The 14,069-nt window shown below is 43.2% G+C and overlaps 1 pseudogene; it reads left to right on the forward strand.

Annotated features, from left to right (window-relative positions):
- The first annotated feature begins 944 nt into the window (after window positions 1-944).
- On the forward strand, window positions 945-6,661 carry LOC132042885 (F-box protein CPR1-like; annotated as a pseudogene).
- The last annotated feature ends 7,408 nt before the right edge of the window (window positions 6,662-14,069 follow it).

Consider the following 14,069-nt stretch of genomic DNA (forward strand, 5'->3'; position numbering starts at 1 on the left):
AATTTTCTTATTATTTTCTTAAAAGATGACTTATTATTTAGTCATCCTTTTTCCATGCACTTTCTCCGTATGGCCAATATGGCCTCTTTTAAATTTTCTTGAAACCCGTGAAATGACCATTTTGCCCTTAGCCTTTTTCAAAATTACCATAATGCCATTTTGCAAATTTCCCTTTTTGCTTTCCGGTCTTCCTCAATATTTCCACACTAATAATATTTTCCAATGACTTACACATTACGACGGAACCGAAAAATAATCTTGCCCTCAATGTTCCGCCATTGTCTCGGAATATCCAAAGACTCAAAATGTGAGGTGTAACATATGACTTGGACCCTTTCAAGGTACCTTTGCATCCGTTCGTCCTTGGCTTCGAAGACGCCATTCACCTGGTTAACGACCAGGAGTGAATCGCATTTTTGCCTCGATTACTTCGGCCCAGTCGCCGACCTAATTCCGATCCTGCAATCATAGCCTCGTACTCGGCTTCATTGTTAGTTAATTTAACTGTCCTAATGGATTGCCGGATCGCATCCCCGGCTGGGGTTTTAAGGACGATTCCAAGCCTGGAACCTCTAAGGTTCGAGGCTCCGTCCGAGTGTAATGACCAAGTTCCCGAGGCTTTCCCCGAGGTTAGCGGGGGTTCTTCTCGGCCCGGGATCATGGCCGGGTGAAATGCGCCACAAAGTCGGCTAAGACTTGCGACTTGATGGCCGTCGGGGCCTATATTCAATGTCATACCCGCTTATCTCTACGGCCCGTTTGTTGCTTTTGCCCGATAATTCGAGGTTTATGCAAGATGCTCTTTAAAGGATAAGTGGTCACTACGCGTATCGGGTGGCGTTGAAAGTAAGGCTTGAGTTTTCTAGAAGCGCTTACCGTGCTAATGCCAATTTTTCAAGGTGGGGATAACGGGTCTCCGCATCCCCAGTCTACTCACGTAATAAATGGGAAATTGTGCTGATTCTTTCCGGACCAAAACTCCACTTACGCTACCTCGGATACGACAAGGTAGAGAAAAAGGCATTTCGTCCACTTTTTCGTATGCAACAAAGGAGGAGGTGGATAAGTACTCTTTTAGTTCTTGCAAGGCTTTACGGCATTCCGGTGTCCGCGTGAAATCGTTCTTCTTCACGAGTAAGGAGAAAAACGGTGGCTCTTGTACGAAAGATCTTGATATAAACCGGCTCGGTCAGCTTATCCTCCCGGTAAGCCTCTGCACTCCTTTGACGTTATTTACCACCTCGATATCCTCGATTGCCTTGATCTTGTCCGGGTTAATCTCGATTCCCCGATTTGACACCATGAAACCGAGGAATTTACCCAACCGGACACCGAAAGCTTCTTCTCCGGATTGAGCTTCGTAATTATATCTTCGGAGTACGTCAAATGTTTTCTATGAAATGTTCTAAATGGTCCTACGTTTCCAGGACTTAACAACCATGTCATCAATATAAACTTCCATCGTTTTCCTATTTGTTCTTGAACATTCCGTTAACTAGGCGTTGGTAGGTTGCCAGAGCATTTTTTAATCCGAATGGCATTACATTGTAGCAATAAGTGCCGTATCGGGTAACGAAAGATGTTTTCTCTTGATCTTAAGGTGCATCCGAATTTGGTTGTACCCAAAGTAAGCATCGAGAAAACTTAACATCTCGTGCCGTACATTGTGCGTCGATCGTTCTATCGATGTGGGGCAACGGAAACGAATCCTTCGGGCGTCTTTGTTTAGATCCTTATAATCAACGCACATTCGAAGTTTATTACCTTTTCGACGCCGCGCTGAGCTTAGTGACCAATCAAGATTGTTTACTTCTGAGATGGAGCCTATTTTTAAAAAGCTTTGTTACCTCATCCTTCACGAAGGCATCTTTGACTACTTGCCATAGGCCTCGTTCCTATAACTTGGCAGGAAATCTCTCGTCGAGACTAAGCTTATGAGTTGTTACTTCCGGTGACACACCTGTCATATCTATATGCGACCATGCAAAACAATCGGCATTAGCTTGAAGAAATTTAATTAACTTGTTCCTGAGCTCCGAGGTTAACCCCGTGCCCAGGTATACTTTTTTGTCGGTAGATATTCGAACAAGATGACTTGCTCCAGACTCACTCTTATTTGTAGACTTTGTCGCGTCTGATTCATCCGGCAAGGACGAATGATCTAGGTACGTTGAAGTCGTCCTCTTCGTGCCCCGGGTCCAATCTTTCTTGCTCGTTCTTGGACCCGTTAACGGTAATTGCTATTTGGAATCCTTGTCGGTTGATCCTTCCTTTTGATCGAGGCCTTTGAAGTAGGGTGACGATTCTTCGGCTGCGAACATTTCTCTTGCCGCGGGTTGTTCTCCCGGATGGTTTCACCCCTTCTGCGTTGGGAATTTCCCGGGTGATGTAACGTGAGGCGGCACGACTCTCTATGTATCCGCGTGCGTCAGACCCGACAACGCGTTGTATTTCATGTCCTCGATTACATAGAACACGGTCAACTGGATGGTGCCGTCAATGTTGACCGGCGGGGAGATCTCACCCTTCGTAGTTTCACTTGCCCTATTGAATCCGCTAAACCCGGCCACCGGTACGATGCGGTCGAGTAGCCTTAGCGTTCAACCACTCTCCACCGGATGATGTTGGCCGAGCTACTCGGGTCAATTAGAATACGTTTAATGCGAGATTTAAAAACAAGAATAGAAATTACCGAGTGCATCATTGTGTGGTTGAATGATGCCTTGCATCCTCGTTCTTCGAAAGTGATGGAGCCCTCGGGTATACAATCCCATTGCGCTTTTCACGAACGGTGGAAACCTTGGCGCATTTCATTACCGCCTACGGGAGCATACGTACCCTCGATTATCATGTTGATTATATGTTGAGGCTACTGCCGGTTCAATCCGTTTACTCGACTCCCTCTCCTTGTAGTGGGTTTTTGCCCGCTCACTTAGGAACTCACAAAGGTGCCCATTTTTCGAAGCGAGCCACTTCTTCTCTTGGTTAGCGGCAGGTCCTCGGTTACGGCGACCGTGAGTTCCATGGTATTCACAAACCAAGCTCGGATCCCGTTGGCCGGGGTCCGACCTCAATGGTCTCGGCCACCTTGCTTCCGAAATGCGGCCTATGGCCGAGACAAGGTCCGAGGTGTTGACGCTATAGTTGTATTCTGATATTCTCGGTGGGTCCCTGTTAGTTACCGAACTTCCAGCATCATTTCTAAACGACAACCCTCGGCTATTCGATGGACGCTATCTTTCTATCTCCTGCCGGAGAATTGGGCGGGGCAGGACCTCGACTTTTCGGTCGAAGCTTGTTTTCTACGATTGAGGATATGGCCGGTATCTTTCCTTGATGGCGGTGTCTCCGGGTCGTAATTTTTTCTAATCCTCTCAGATCCTTTACTTGGGTTTACCGGGCCCGGCGGAAGGTCGAGCTGATCATCCTCCACCCAAATCTTGGACTCGTATCTGTTGTGTACGTACGCCGGGTCACGGCCCTCGTATTCCGAAAAATTTTCCTTCGGTTTGAACGAGCCGTTGAACTCGGGGATTAAGCCCTTTGGTGAATGCTGTGCGACCCATTCTTCGACACCGGCGGGGTTCCGTCCGTTCCCTTTGGAACGATTGACGAACTCTGCCGGTAACTCGTTGTCCCTTTGGGCTATCGGAAAATATCCGCCTTACGGGCCCTGGACCTTTTTGGCTCGGCATGAGTCTTTATGAACGCATCCGCGAGCATCTCAAAGAAGTGATTGAATGCTCGGGCAGATGGTCATACCAAGTTAGTGCCCCTTTTGACAGCGTTTCCCCGAACTTTTTCAGCAATACGGACTCAATCTCGTCTTCTTCAACATCATTGCCCTTTATCGCACAGGTGTATGAGGTCACGTGTTCCTGAGGGTCCGTTGTGCCATCATATTTCTGGATATCCCAGAGCATCTTGAACCTCTTTGGGATTAACTTCGGGCCGCGCTCGGGAGAAGGGCCTCTGTATATACCTCTTGGAATCGGCCCCTTTAGAATGGGAGGAGCCCCGGGATCCGGTCCCCGAGAATTATAGGTCTCGACCCTTTTCTCGGTTGAGTCCACCCGCTTTGCCAACGTCTCGAGCATCCTCAATACCTCGGCAGATGATCTCGCTCGGACCCATTGCTTTCGACCATTTGAGCTTCTTCTCTCCGGGGTTCGGCGGGCACCGCCCTTACTTCTTCCCGGGGTTGTTTCATCCTTCTTGCTCTGCAATTGGGCTATCGCCACTCCTTGCTAAGCAATAGCTGCTCTTTGTTCCTGCAACATTTCAAAAATAAGACGCAAATTAATATCATCGGGGCATCCGGCGCTTTCGGCACGTGCCGGGTCGAAAGTGACGAAATTAAAAGTATTTAAAGGATCGGTGGCCGGATGGGCGGCGTTCTCGGTTCGCGGTACATCGGTCGAGGCCCTCCCTCGAATCGACGGAAATTCGGAGCTTGCGGATTCCGCGGCACCCCCCGCAACCCGATGTTATCATTTTTCGGCCACAATTTCGTTGTTGGCGTGACCAGATTCTCCGCTGTTAGCCATTTCGTCCGTTTTCGTAGTAACGAACAGTAGAACTGAAATCTTTGTATGAGCGAGTAGAGAGAGATCAAAGACAACAATAATCCTAGCCCCACGGTGGGCGCCATCGTTTTATCCCGAAATCGGATAATAAGTTGAATTTGTAAATGAGGTATAGGATATGTGGCACTTTAATCTATTTTTCGGTGAACAAAGATGTATATGTATATTTCACTCATGAAATGGCCTAAATATGAGTTGGTGTACTAAAAACGAATAATGATATTAAAGATTATATGTTTAAGTTAAGATCTTATGTATATTCCAAACAATGTTTGAATGAGGTGATTCAATGAATTGTTTCGCTGAAAAACCGGACCAAAGTCTCGGGGAACGAGATATATATATATATATATATATATATATATATATATATATATATATATATATATATATATATATATATGTATATTCCAAACAATGTTTGAATGAGGTGATTCAATGAATTGTTTAAGCTGAAAAACCGGACCAAAGTCTCGGGAACGAGATATATATATATATATATATATATATATATATATATATATATATTCAAAGTACAAAGCTCTTGGATCTGAAAAGCCAACCCTAAAAAATGAGAGAATGCCCTGCCTATTTATGTTTTCCTCTGGACGCCTTCTATACGTCGTGGGCCCTTTTAGGATAAAGAAAACCAATATGGATAAGGTTAGGTCGTACGATCTAACACCCGTATGACTGTCAGAAGCAGGTGGCAGATTCCACACGTGGCGAGCGAATAACCGATTATCCGGACCAACGGCCACGATCGAATGGTCACGAAGAAACCGGGCTAACGGCCACGACTGATTTCGCTCTATTCGAACCGGGCAACAGCCTGGCACAACCGACTCGGCCATATAAGGATCGGACACCGGACCAACCACGATAAGGAGTTATCTCCGGATACAACGAATTCATGCAAACCTTCTTCGGATCAGACACTACCGTTCGTTCTCCTCCTTTTACAGATCCCGAGTTGCACCGGACAAACTTTACCCGGTTTTACCGTATACAATACTCTCTTACAATTCCCTACTTTCATCAATCTTCATCTCAATCGCAGTACAACATCTAGAGATGAATATATTCTCCTCAAGTATTCCATCAAATCAGAAGTGGACAATATAAAAATATACTGTCTTTTCTTTCCATTGACGACTATGATGACCTAAATCCTATTTCTCCAGATATAGATGCACCATATTTGACCTCTTATCGCAGTCTTTCTCATCAACTTATGGGTCCTTGTCGTGGTTTGATTGCTTTAACGGATCTTGAAGATATTGTTTTGTCGAATCCATCTACTAGAAAATACAGACTTCTCCCACACAGCCCTTTTGTATGTCCAAAGGGTTTCACTAGTGTCAAGAGAGGTGTTGGGTTTGGCTACGACTCGATTGAAAATTATTACAAGGTTGTAAGGATTTTTGAAGTTTACACAGATCCTTATGATAGGGATCCTGATGCGAGATATACAAAAGTTGAGGTTTATGATTTCTGCATTGACTCTTGGAGAGACCTGAATCTGACCGTTAAAATGTTACCGAAGGTGCGTTCCTTTCCTTGTTCTGAGATCCTTTACAAGGGAGCATTTCATTGGTGTGCACATAAAGACACAGTAATGATTCTCTGTTTTGACATCAGCACTGAAGCTTTTCGCGGAATGAAAATGCCCGATACATGTCATTTCTGCGACAAAAAAGGTTATGGCCTTGCAGCACTAAATGACTTTCTAACATTAATTTGTTACCCACATCCAAGATGCACGATTGATCCTGGACAAGAGTTGACGGAGATTTGGATAATGAAGGAGTACGGTATAACTGAAACCTGGATTAAGAAATATACAATTAAACCTCTTTCCATTGAATCTTCATTAGCAATCTGGAAGGATCATTTGTTACTTCTTCAAAGTATAAGTGGAAATTTTAGTTCATATGATCTTATTTCTGATGAAGTCAAGGAATTCAATTTCCAAGGTTGTCCTAGTACTATGAGACTTTTAGTTTATAAGGAAAGCTTGACTACAATTCCAAGAGAAAGTAAGCATGGTACAAAAATTCGAACTTTTTGAGTATAGCTCTTTATTCACTTTATTCTGAAAAATTTTGGCCATAAGAATTTATTCACTTTATTAGGAAAATTTTCACTTTTTTAGAATCAGCGTTTGGTCATGAAAATTCCAAATACAACTTAAAGTTGTATTCAATTTCAAAAACAAGAAAAATTTGTTTTTAAAAAAAAATCATTTTTTTTCACAACCAAAACAACTAGATTTCAACAAAAAATACAATTTCAAAAACTATGGCCAAACACAACTCCAACTCTAAAAATCCAAAAAAAGTGATTTTTTTTTTGGTTTCTATGGCCTAACGCCTACTTAATGTATTAGCAAAACACTGTGGTAACTTCTTCTTTGCGAAGATTTTTACACTCTTTGGTTTTGTTATATTTGTTTGTACTGTTTGAATATAATAATACACTATGTGAGGACAATCACTCTTGGGGTTTCAGCGCCCGCCCTCTATAATATTGAAAATGTATAGTGATGAAGTTAATTTAGGAAAGCGATTATCATAAAATGTAAGAATCTCTGAGAAAAACGTGGTGTGAATAAAATCATCCATAACTTCTTTTCTTTTGGGTGAAGAAACGAGATATACTAAATACTAAACATCATTACAGATAGATAGGGGTGCTGCATAAATAGCATAAATGTAGGTCCAAATGGAGATGCAAATATATGTGTGTATACGGGTAAAACCGAGGACATGGATATCCTCGGTCTCCCCAAATCGAAGCTAGGTTCGGTTGGAGTTAGAACCGACATGTCAGGTCGCGGGTTCTCGAGCTCGGGCTAAAACGAGGTGCTGGGACACGACGAGAAGACAGCTAATAGTCATAAGGGCAAGACCGAAATATCCGCCACCACCCGGATATTTCGGCACTGATCGCGCCATCAGTTATTTGGGGGATTCTATGCCTTATTTAGATTTATACTAGGGTTAGGACTCCTCTACTATATAAAGAGGAGGCCCCCTTCACTTTTTGGCTAGTTCTTTCTGATACATGCACGCTTATGTATTGAGCAGACAGCATAATTATCAAGATTCATCTTTTTAACTCTTTCATCGCTGTTCATTGTCAATATCAGATCACGGTGGATTGACCTCGGTTCTTAATACCCGAGGCCAATTGGCACTCATCGCGGTTAGATCTATATATTTCGTTTTACTTTATCATTGATCGAATAACCAAATGTCGTATAAAATTAAACCATATATCCTTATGCTAGCGTACAATTCTTATTATCCATTTTAAGGGTAAACGGTTTGCGCCTTCCCCGTGGGGCCTTGGATAATAGTGGTGGTTTAATACGAATTACTGATCTTTACTAATATTTTTTAACGTTTCTTTGAAGTTTGATTTCGAGGTTCACGACTTTGTCGGACTCTCGTGCATCAACTTTTATGTTAAATCAAGCCACCGTAGGAAAACGACAATGGGGTACCTAATAACAACGTGCCCCCAGCCGATCTTAACCAAGTCGGGTCATCGATAAGCGACGTGCCTGTCGATAGCGATAATAGAGCCACGCTGCAATAGCTCCGGAACCAGTTGGACATGGCTATGGCACAGTTGCAAGCCCAGCAGGAGGTTATAGCACAATTGCAAAATCAAAATTGAGCACCCGATATTGCTCCATCTGAACACACTGAGGAAACCGAAGAAAGGCACATTGCTGGAAACAACGGGAACAATCTTGGACAAAATGTCTATCTGATAAGGATGCTCGAGGAACTGACAAAACAAGTAGAATCCGGGGAAAAGAAGATAGAGGCGAACGACAAGAAGGTGGAGAACTATAACGCAAGGGTTGACCAAATTCCTGGGGCACCTCCAGTGTTGAAGGGACCGGATTCGAAAAAAATTCATCCAAATGCCTTTTCGCCAAGTCTTTGCTGTGTATCTCGAAGAGGTTTCGTATCTGGAAATATCCCAAAGTATAACGGGACTACCGACTAAACGAGGATGTATTTGCATACATGTCTTTATTAAAACCATGACCGTCTGTGAGGATGAGAGGGAGTCGGTGCTACTTAAGAAGTTCGGGGAAACCCTGTCCAAGGAAGCAATGACATGGTATCACAACTTGCTTGAACATTCGATTGACTCATTTGCTATGCTTGCAGATGCTTTTGTCAAAGCTCATGCCAAAGCCATTAAGGTCGGGGCGAAAATCGGACTTGTTCAACGTTAAGCGGCGAGATAATGAAACCTCCGCGAGAGTTTGTGGCCGGTTTCAAATAGAGCGTATGGACTTACCTCCGGTCACTGATGATTGGGCCGTTCAGGCTTTTACTCAAGGGCTTAACTCAAGAAGCTCGATCACATCTACAGAGCTGAAGCAAAATATGGTAGAGTACCCGGCAATCGCTTGGGCTGATGTACACAACATGTATCAATCGAAGATCAGGGTCAAGGATGATAAGATTTTAAGAGCCGCCTCGATATCATGGCATCCCAGTAAAGGGAATGATCGATCAAGGAGAATGACAGATCGAGAGTCGAGACCGTCATATGACAGGTATCAGCCTTATCCACCTGATCGAAGGGGTAACGGGCGCAACAGCGAACCGAGCAAGAATGATAGGAGGAGCGATCGAGGCCCAAATAATCGTGGACTGATGAACAGAAATGTTGTCGATAGACCCTCGGGGAATAAAGAAGTCCCAAGATTGTCCGAGTATAATTTCTGCGTCGATGTAGCGACCATAGCAGCGGCCGTTATCCGCAACAGGGAAACAAGGCACCCAAGGCCAATCCAATCTGATCCAGAGAAATGGGATAAAAGCCTGATTTGTAAATACCATCACACCCACGGTCATCGAATTGAAGATTGTCCGCAGTTGAGAGAGGAGGTTGCTTCTCTATTTAATTTAGGTCACCTTTGAGAATTTCTAAGTGAGCGAGCCAAGACTCACTTCAAGAACGTGGACGCTTGACAAGGAAGATGGGCGGAAGAGCCTCAGCAGGTGATCCATATGATCATGGGCGGAGCGAACATTCCCCAAGGGCCGGTAATGAAGCGCACCAAAGTTTCCATAACAAGAAAGAAGCGTATTTGGAGTTACGACCCCGACGGTCCTATCTCGTTTAGTCACGAGAAAATGGAAGGCATCGTTCAGCCTCACAACAATGCACTGGTAATATCTATTCTTGTTAATAAATTTAGAGTTAAACGTGTACTAATTGATCTAGGTAGCTCGGCTAATATCATCCGATGGAGAGTCATCGAGCAGCTGGGGCTACTAGACCAGATCGTATCGGCAGTCCAAGTTCTTAACGGATTCAACATGGCTGCGAAAACGACGAGAGTGAAATCCGGTCGCCTTTCAACACCATAGGTACCATAAATGAGCGACAAAATTTTACGTGATAGAGGGAGACATGGGATACAATGCGTTGTTGGGAAGACCGTGGATTCACAACATGAGAGCGGTTTCCTCAACCCTGCACCAGGCTTTGAAGTTCCTAATCGAAGAGGAGATCAAAACCATTCACGGTGAGCAACAAGCCGCCAAGGAAATGTTCGCGGTCGAATAAGCGGTTGTGGTTGCCAAAGTGCCGATACTGAAGGATGGAAAGCCGAACAAAGGGGAAGACGCTAAATAGCAATCACAGATTCCGATCCCAAGCTCCCCAAAAGATCGGGATAGAAACACGCCAGATGAAGAGATCGACTTTGGGATCCCGAGGTCCTTCGTGGTACAGTGATTCAGATGCTATTAAATCCACGGTCGAAGAGCTCAAACAAGTCATACTATTCATTCATCTACCCAACCAAAAGGTATACCTGGGCACAGGGTTAATCCCCGAGCTCAGGAAAAAATTTATTGAATTTCTTAAAAATAACTCCGTTTGTTTTGCCTGGTCCCATTTAGACATGACAGGTATCCCACCTAAGGTGACAATGCACAAGTTGAGTCTGGACCCAAGTTTCCCTCTGGTCAAACAAAAACAGAAGCCTCAGCCCGAGATCAAGCATGCGTTCGTCAAAGATGAGGTATCTAAACTCCTTAAAATAGGATCCATTCGAGAGGTCAAATACCCGGACTGGTAAGCTACTGTTGTAGTAGTGCCTAAAAAATCAAACAAATTTAGAATGTGCATAGACTATAAAGATTTAAATAAGGCTTGCCCGAAGGATTCGTTTCATTTGCTCAGCATCGATCACCAAGGTGGGCCACGAGACACTGAGTTTTCTCGATGCTTATTCCGGGTACAATCAAATATAGATGGACCCAGAGGACCGAGAAGAAACATCTTTTATAACTAAGTTTGGCACATATTGCTATAACGTAATGCCTTTTGGTTTGAAAAATGCCGGTGCCACTTACCAGCGGCTAGTCAACCGCATGTTCGAACACCAAATAGGAAAATCAATGGAAGTTTATATAGATGACATGGTCATTAAGTCCCTGCAAGCAGAGGACCATTTAAAGTATTTGCAGGAAACTTTCGACATACTGAGGAAGTACAATATGAAGCTGAACCCGAAAAAGTATGCCTTTAGTGTCGGTTCAGGAAAGTTTCTCGGATTCATGGTATCGAATCGGGGGATTGAGCTCAACCCGGACAAGATAAGGGCAATTGAAGATATCACCATGATAAACGATATCAAAGGGGTGCAAAGGTTGACCGGCCGGACAGCTACACTGAGCCGATTTATCTCCAGATCCTCGGACAAAAGTCATTGGTTTTTCTCATTACTAAAGAAAAAGACCGACTTCGCCTGGACCCCCAAGTGTCAGAATGCCTTAGCAGAGCTTAAGAGGTATTTATCGAGCCCTTCTTTGCTACACACACCGAAGGCGAATGAGCAGTTGTATCTATACTTGGCAGTGTTCGAGATCGAGGTAAGTGGAGTCCTGGTTCAAGAGGAAGAAGGTACGCAATACCCTGTTTATTATCGAACGGGACCCTGGACGATCTGAAACCCGGTACCCCATTTAGAAAAACTTGCATTGGCTTTATTGAGTGCATCTAGAAAGTTAAAGCCTTACTTCTAAGTAATCATCCCATATAATGTCGTAACATCGTACACATTAAGGAACATCAGCCATATACACGAGCTCTCGGACGGTCGGCAAAATGAAATTTGTCGAGATTCGTATGATATTGAATTCAGATCCCGGACCACTATTAAATCCTAAATATTAGCAGACTTCGTGACGACTTCCCGCGACGCAGTCTTGAGGTCGATAAAGACTTGCACTCCTCGCCTGGGGACTGGTTTGTATTTGGACCTACAACATCACGACCCGAACTACGGAGCACGAGCGAATGCTCAGGGAACCCAACTCACGGAACACCACTCATCCCGTTACTCATCTACTTCATCCATAACATATACTCACAGTATAATCGTAGAGATATATCATTGTTTGAAACATATTTACTTTTTTATAAACATAAGCCTTCAAATTTTAAAGTAATATATATATATATATATATATATATATATATATATATATATATATATATATATATATATATATATATATATACACGAGGGACTATGGGACCACAATACCCGCGCGTGCGTATCTAGAACTCTCTCGTCTTAGACATATAGACGGGACGGGACCAATCGTGCCCCAAATCACGTGAATAGATACATAAATATACCAAAAAAAGAATAATCAATGGCACCTGCGGAAGAAGTAGGTGCTCTCCAATCAACTAGTAGCTCTACGGATCCCGACCGTCTCCCTGCCTATCTGTGGGCATGAACACAGCGTCCAAATAAAACGAACGTCCGTGTCACGAACATTGTCTGCGGTATGTAAGGCAGGAATGAAATAAGCATAATAAGAATATCATAAGTCATGAGATGAGGATACAACCTGTGTACTCTTCTTAAGCGTGAGGTACATTTCATAACCCATAAGTTTACGTAAGTATATGTATGCGTTATTGTGCCACATATGTACCTATCATATCACGTATACATCATCATGCCATGCATGCGTCATCCACGTCCATCATACATCATCGTATGTTAACCGCGTCGGGTAACCATGCGTATACGACCCACAAGTGGTGATCATGTCGGCCTTCCGAGCACGGTGGAATGCATGGCGACCCGCCATAGCGGTGACATGTTCGACCAATTAGGCGCGGTGGAATCATAGCAGCCCGCCATAGCGGTGACATGTCCGGCCAATTAGGCGCGGTGGAATCACATCATCATACCCAGCATGCATTCATCATCATACATTATACATCATCATGGAGTTATCACTATCATTCATTTCATATTCATATCATGATTCTATCGTAAGCTAACATCGTTAGGACTTGAAAGCAACTACAATGTCTCGGGGTGATGTAAGGTCGTAGACCTCCGACTACGTTATGGAGTAATCATAGTCATTAAGTCTCACCTTGGAGGGGCTACATCTTAAGGTGAGTATACGTGAGGAAGACACTAATGGACCATCGTCAACATCATTAGCTTCATAGGCACATTATATCGTATTCTCTAGAATCTTTAGACTTAGGCTTAGCATTGTCATCTTCGTATGCATAGCGTATTTCTTATCTCGTGTGACCCTTCATGGACATGGGCCTTTAGTCATTGGGATGTAGGAAATTTATGAAGAGGAGGGAAAATCATGCATAAGATTCATGCCTTAGAAAGAAGGGTTAAGACTCACATACCTTTGTCGCTTGATTACTCTATCGTTTGCTCGCTCTCCTTTGATGCTCACGTCCTTACCTTCAAGAGAGTTCATATCGTCATTAGCTAGGCAATTACGAGAATGTTCTTCTTAAGGCTAAAGAAAATTGGAGCGGCCCGTTCCTTTGTTTATACTACTTTCCGCCATATTCCATATCAGCTCCCAACATTCATAACAACAAGCACAATATCGCTAGCAACAATCGTTATTCATTTACATTATTCACACTCCAACTTCATTCCCATTCTTCTGTAAACATTACAAGGTTCACTATGGCATTCTTTCACATACAATACTCATCACATGCTCTAAATATCATTTATAACACATTTATAATCTCTACATATCCATTTTTCATGATTCATTTCAACTCTTTATTTCAAATGATATTATTCACCCATTTGTAACCCATTTCTATGCTCTTCTATAATCCATGTGTTTCAACTTACCAATACTTCAAATAACATAGAAACGTCATGAAACTCACCTTAGATGATGAAGAAACAAGCCTTAAATGATAATACACCTTTCTCTCCAAAACCCTATTTTCACCTTTCTTGGATTCTCTTGATTTGGATGACTTAAGAGAGGTTTCCTTCACTTGATTCACTTGGTTTCTTGTTGTTGATCCTTGATTCCCTTGGTTTTCTTGTGGATTATATATTTGGAAGGTTTAGAGGTGTGGAGAGGTTGAAGACGTTGATGGAAATGAATAAAATGAAGTGGGGTCCGTTAAAAC

Source organism: Lycium ferocissimum, unplaced genomic scaffold (assembly GCF_029784015.1).
Source record: "Lycium ferocissimum isolate CSIRO_LF1 unplaced genomic scaffold, AGI_CSIRO_Lferr_CH_V1 ctg18918, whole genome shotgun sequence".
NCBI classification, from domain to species: domain Eukaryota; kingdom Viridiplantae; phylum Streptophyta; class Magnoliopsida; order Solanales; family Solanaceae; genus Lycium; species Lycium ferocissimum.